This window comes from Neomonachus schauinslandi, chromosome 10 (genome assembly GCF_002201575.2).
Source record: "Neomonachus schauinslandi chromosome 10, ASM220157v2, whole genome shotgun sequence".
Taxonomy (NCBI): Eukaryota; Metazoa; Chordata; class Mammalia; order Carnivora; family Phocidae; genus Neomonachus; species Neomonachus schauinslandi.
This window is the reverse complement of record NC_058412.1, coordinates 80,319,556-80,325,819: the sequence shown is the minus strand read 5'-3', so window position 1 is coordinate 80,325,819 and position 6,264 is coordinate 80,319,556.

The window sequence follows — 6,264 nt, the reverse complement described above, 5'->3', positions numbered from 1 at the left end:
AAAAGTTATGGAAATGGACCGATGAGTCATTAGGGGGATCCCCACCCAGAGGAAAATGGGTGTGTCAGGACACGACTGGCAGTAATTAACGAAAAAAAATTTACAAACCATGTCATGCCTTTGCACCGAAGAGGTAAGATGTCTGACTAAATTAGTTACATAATTGGTGAAAGAAGATGTCTTTTTCCATCAATACCTATGTGACTGAGGTCACCTGCAAGGTGAGAACGGCCTGTTGCCTGGACCTTATTGTGGTATGGGGGACACCAGTGCTTCCTGCTGGAATCCCTTCCGGAGCCTGGATATGAACTCAGCAAACCAGCTCCTCACCTTCCGAGCACCCTCGGTGTGTGAGGGTGTGAGGCTGGTCACCTCAGACCCCTGGGCTTTCCCCCAAATTGTTGTTGTACTTTCTGCTTTACTTTCTCTCAGAAAGCTCATCCATAGTCATTGCTTTACCTGCTAACCCCTCATGGAAACCTCCTCACAATATGTACCCCAAAAGTACCCTTATGTTTACAGACTGACTCTGAAGACTTAGATCCTCCACTTAAAAGGCAGTGCTGAGAATGGAGTGTACCTGACCCTCGTAGGGGCAGGTTCTTCAGATGCTTGATCCCAAATCCCAGATGTGGATCATAGAGAAAGAGAGAGAGATGCCCAAACTTCCCCATGAATTCTAAATGTGTATATTATTGGAACTTAGTCGAAATAACTGCATTTTGGCCTAAATTTAAAGATGATACATCTCCTTCTAAGAAGAGTAAGACTTCAGCAACTACAGGAAACAGAAAGTAGCGGTTATGTTCCAGTTATCTAGTGCTGAGGAACAAATTACTTCAAAACTTAGAAACTTAAAATAACAAGCATAATTACTTCATCTTACAATTCTGTAGGTCAAGAATATGGGTGGCTGGGTGACTCATCTGTTCCATGTGGCATCAACAGAGGTCGGTGGCACTCAGTTAGAAGAGGCCTGGCGTGGTAGGTCTCTGATACATCTGGCACCTTGGCAGGAGCATTTGGGAGGCCAGGCTCAGCTGATCTCTCAAGTAGAGTGCTTAACTGGGGCCTCTCCTGCCTGGCAGCCTCAGAGAAGTTGGACATCTAATATGGCAGCTCAGGGCGCCAAGAGCAAGTGTTCCAGTCAAGACACCCAGCTGTAAGCTACAGAGATTCCAGTGAGTAAACTTTGAATGGCCCAGGAAGTTACTCCTGCCTCATTCTATGGGTCAAGCAAGTCACTAAGGCCAGACTGAATTTAGAAGGAGGAGATTTAAGTGCCACTGTTGATGAGAGAAGTTGCAAAGAATTTTCTACCATCTCTTTGTTTTCCCAACCATCTGGCATCTACTACAGACCCTACTGTCATCCCTTTCACTACTTTATGTTTGGGTTAGGCCAGCTAGTTTGCTCTGTGGATGACACAATGTCATCCCTCACTGGCTCCCAGTGAGGTGATTCGCCTTATGTGGGTACTGTGGCAGCAGCAGACTTAGGATCACTTTTAGGCCTGGCAGAATTAGTGACTGTTAGAAAGATACCACAGCAACACTAATACTAACATCCATTTTAGCAGAATGTGGTGGTAAGGGTGTGAGTTTTGCAGGCACAGCCCACCTTGGTTCAAATCCCTGCTCTGTAATTCACTGGCAGTAAAAAAAATTGGGCAAGAGGCTAAAATTTTCTGATCCTTGCCTTTTAAATGAATATAATACCTGTAGCAGGTGTCTCAGGAGTCCTGCACTCATGATCTGTGTCCATTCCTTCAAGTAAAATGTTATGGGGGACCTTCTATATGCCTTCCAGAAGGTCCTGGGCACAAGAGCCCCAGTGGTTATAGCAGGTGATCCCCATAAATCACCCTTTGCATGTTTTTTCCTTACTTCCTGCTTCCCTCTTTGGGCTTCCTCCCTCTTGTTTCCTGGAATCACCTCCCCCATAAACTATCTTCATCCAAGTCTTCCTCCTAGAATTCACCTTCAGGGGAGCCAAAACTAAGGGAATTCTCACTTTGTAGGGTTGTTCTAGCATCACATAAGCTCAGAACATGAGCAATATCTGGCTGGCAAATAGTTGTCCCAATCCTTGCTTATTCTCTACCTTTCTCGGATGTCAGGACCACTCACCCTTCCCCTGAATATAGCCAGCCCTTTTCAGACCTGCTCTCTGCTCAGCCTTCCCTACCTCCACTTGGTGAGACCCCACTCACCCCTATGCATCCAGCTCCGACCTCCCTGAGCTGATGACACCTCCCAGCAGCACACCTCTCTCCTTCCTGCACCTTCCACAGTCTTGCATTTTCTCACACTCATTACATTGTCTTTGCTGGTCTTCTTCATGAGACAGCTTTCACAGGGCAGTGGACAAGTCTGTTTTTGCTAGCTAAGGAAGGAAAACAATATTTGTTGAGTGAATGAATAAATGAATGGGTGAACTAAATGTTCTTTCTTCTGTGACACATGCACTATCCTCATCCTCTTCCCACTAGCCTTCTACCAACCTGCACACACAACCACCCTGCAAGTCATTCCCCTTCTACACTCCCACAGCACACTGGCGTGATGTGCATTTACCATGCTCTTCTCCGTAGTAAAAATGAGTGGGGTTTGCTTATTTCCTTCCCCCCCCCCTCCCTCCCTTCCTTCCTTCCTTCCTTCTTTCCTTCCTTCTTATTTCTTTCTTCCTATTTTTCCTTCCTTTTCTTTCTTTCTTTTTCTTTTCTTTTCTTTTTTCTTTCTTTCATTCCTTCATTCCTTCATTCCTTCCTTCCTTCTTCCTACCTTCCTTTTGTGAGAGTCTCATCATAACAGCCTGAATCATGTGCTCATAGGAACCTCAGACGTGTTGGTTTCAGTCACACCTGGATCTCCCTGCATGAGCTCCCTGGGATTACTGCACTGCGTGTTGAGGCTAACATTCAGCCTTACACCAAGATCCACCCTCTTGCAAATCAAGGAGAACTGGCTGCCCCTCCAAAATAATATTTTTACTGGGGAAAGGAGCTGCCCCAAAGGAAGGGAGGTTGGGCAGGGGATCCAGGTGTGGGCATAGCTGCTGAGGGCTGACAGCAAAGGGACATGCTGCACTGTCACACCAGCCCTCTGCCAATCCGGCCCACAGAAACGTGTTGCCAGGATCCTAGGAAACTGGGGCTGTAATCAGTGAGAAAAGAAAGCCTGCTCACAGGCTGTACTGTACAGTAGGAAACTGAATGCACAAGGCTGGGCTATGGCTTTCCCAGACTCCCGTGGGGTCAAGAGAACCCACAGGACAGTTTTGTTCTAGGAGATGTAGCAAAAGCCTGCAGAGAGCTCAGGAAAGAGTTTCCAGATGAAGGTAAAGACAGAACAGAAGTCCCCCTTCTCCTTCTCCCCGCCTTGAATGTAGGCACTATGGCTGGCACTCCAACAGTCATCTTGTGACCATGAGAAAAAGTCAAAAATTCAAGAGTCACTGATCCTGACATCTTCGAGCTACCAAACCTCTATACTTCCAATAATGTGAGAAAAAATAAATACAAATTTTTGTTCAGATCACTCTCTACTGGTTTTTCCATTACTTGCAGCCAAATGCATCCCAACTGATACTGATCTAGACTAGAGAAGACTCTTAGTTGCCACTGTGGCGCCCTCACCAGTGGCACCCCCAAGCTGGTGTGGCCTGGAGAAGCAGTTGCAGTTTATGAAATGTCATGCCCGCTCTCGTTCCATGAGCTCCTGGAAAGCAAGGAAATGCTGCAGAAACCATCACCAAGCACAGCATCTCACTCATGCCAGTTATTTAATAGATTTTTGTTTGTTTACCTAATTTGCTTCTAAGCAGGAGAAAACAGAGATTCTTCTTTGGGCTACTGCAGAACAATTGTAATTTAAGAAATATTGGAGTCAGTACTGTCAGTGAGCATGGGGAGGTCAAGAGGCTCATGGTCCCCTAAATTCCCCCAAATCACCCCACTCCACCACCACATGCTCTGGATTAAGGGGTTGGTGGAATGGAGAAAGGGATACTGAGGGCAACCTCTTCATAAATTTTCTCCCCTGGAAGATTGTAATTTCAAGTGCGTTACAGGAATTTTTTTTTTAAAGATGGTGGGAGTCAGAAGGGGGTGGTGGGCAGGTGGGCAATGATATGCTAAAACAAAAAGCCCTGCTCATGAGATATCATCAGGGTCCTTTCTCTCCAGGAGGTTTCTGAAATCAACCTGGGCTTAGGACTTTGAAGATAAGTCTTCCGAATTTCCTCAGGATGAACACTGCTGAGTAAAAGCTGACTCAAAAAGACAATGGCAGACTCAAGTGTTTACCAAGAAAAGTGTACTCAGCACTTGACATAACTCCCGAAGGACTTTATCCTAAAAATATTTTTATTAGAGTCTGAAATAATTTAATCACAGGCTTCTATTAGTCAGAGCTCAACAAGCACCCTGTGCCCAGACTCTCAGACATTTAAACAGGAAACTCTCTAAGTCCAAAGAAAAGAAAACATTCTGAACCATGCCAGTGAGTCGGAAAGTGACCCTCCCTGCTCAGATCAAGCTGTCAGCCTCCCCGGCTCCATTGTTGGAAGATAACGTTAAATCTAAATCTCGAAGCCAGGGTGGGACAGTTCTTTTCACAGTGGGATAAAGGAGCTGGCTCAAGACTGAAGACACAGCATCAGATCTTCGAGAAGGAGAACTCTCTGACTGTAGGAGGGAGTGATTCCTGGAATAGGACTCCAATCTTCTCCTTTGGTTATAGAGAAAACACTCCTTGTTCTCCTCAGAACATCTCACCTCCCATGAACACCAAGAAGCCAGCACGGTTTGTTCACTCATTCATCTGATATCTTGGACATTGGGAAATCTGTAGACCTCTGCCTTCCAAATAATATTTGTAAGGATGGATTCCTCTGGGGCATCCAGGTACACAGCTGGGTAGATAAATGGGCCCTTAGGGGAAGGCCAGTATAGACACTGCAGGAGTAGGTGGTGAGCTTCCTGGATGGACATGGAGGTGGAGGTCAAGGACTCTGTTTTCCTTGTCTGTGTATGCTCAGAACCTTACCAATGTCCTCTGTTCATTCATTCACCGGGTATCTACTGGGGGCTTCATGTGTGCTCTATCAGGTAATGCTTGCTGAACATAAGTCACTGGACAAAGCCAGAGGGTATAGGGTAGAGACCCTACCCTCAAGGAGCCTATGATCCACTAGAAAAGACAGACAAGGACACAGGCAACTTCAATGCTCTAGAAGACCAAGTTTAGGGACTAAGAATGTGACATCTGGAGCTAGATAACAGGGTTCAAACCCTGCCACTACCCCTTTCTCCCCTTGTAACTGAGGCAAGCTGCTCAAGCCTCAGTTTCCCTCTATGTCAAGTAGGGGTATTATTACTAGCTGTCTCATAGGTTTGGGACAATGGATGAGATAGTGTCTGAAAAATTATTTAGATAAAGCCTGGCCTGTTGGATCAATATACGACAACTATCCCAACTGTGAGGGCTTCCTGGTGCCCTGGGGGCACATAAGAGAGATGTCTTTGCCAGGTTTGGGGGGTTGGGAAAGCCTTCCCAGGAAAGACCTGAACAGGAAGGAGGAGTCAGCCCAACTGAACGCAATGGGAAGTTTTCCAGACCAGGTAACAGCACATGCCAAGTGTCCGGGACCAGAGACAACAGACCTGAGCAGAAACGAGAGTGGTTCAGTATGGCCAGCCCTGGGCAAGGAGACTGGGAGGGCCTGGCAGGAGGTGAAGGGTCCATCCGTTCACTCGATAAATATTTGAAGTTGCAAACACAGCAGTGAAGAGATACAACCAAGGCCTTCTTGAAGCTTACATTCTAGTAAAAGGAGACAGAAGCAGACAAAATAAATGACATAAGTAAGCCGACTGAGGAAAGCCTCTCAATTTGGACTCCAGCATGCGGCCAATAGGCAGCCATTAAAAAGTTTGAAACGGAGCAGTTACACCATCATGTTTGGGCTTCAGAAAGATGACTCTAGGGCCACCTGGGTGGCTCAATGGGTTAAGCGTCTGACTTCAGCTCAGCTCTTGATATTGGGGTCCTGGGATCGAGCCCCACCTTGGGCTCTGCACTCCATGGGGAGTCTGTTTCCCACTCTTGCTCTTTCCCCTACTCGTGCTCTCTCTCTCAAATAAATAAGTAAAATCTATTTTTAAGAAAGAAAAGAAAGAAGAAGAAAGAAAGAAAGAAAGAAAGAAAGAAAGAAAGAAAGAAAGAAAGAAAGAAAGAAAGAAAGAAAGAAAGAAAGAAAGAA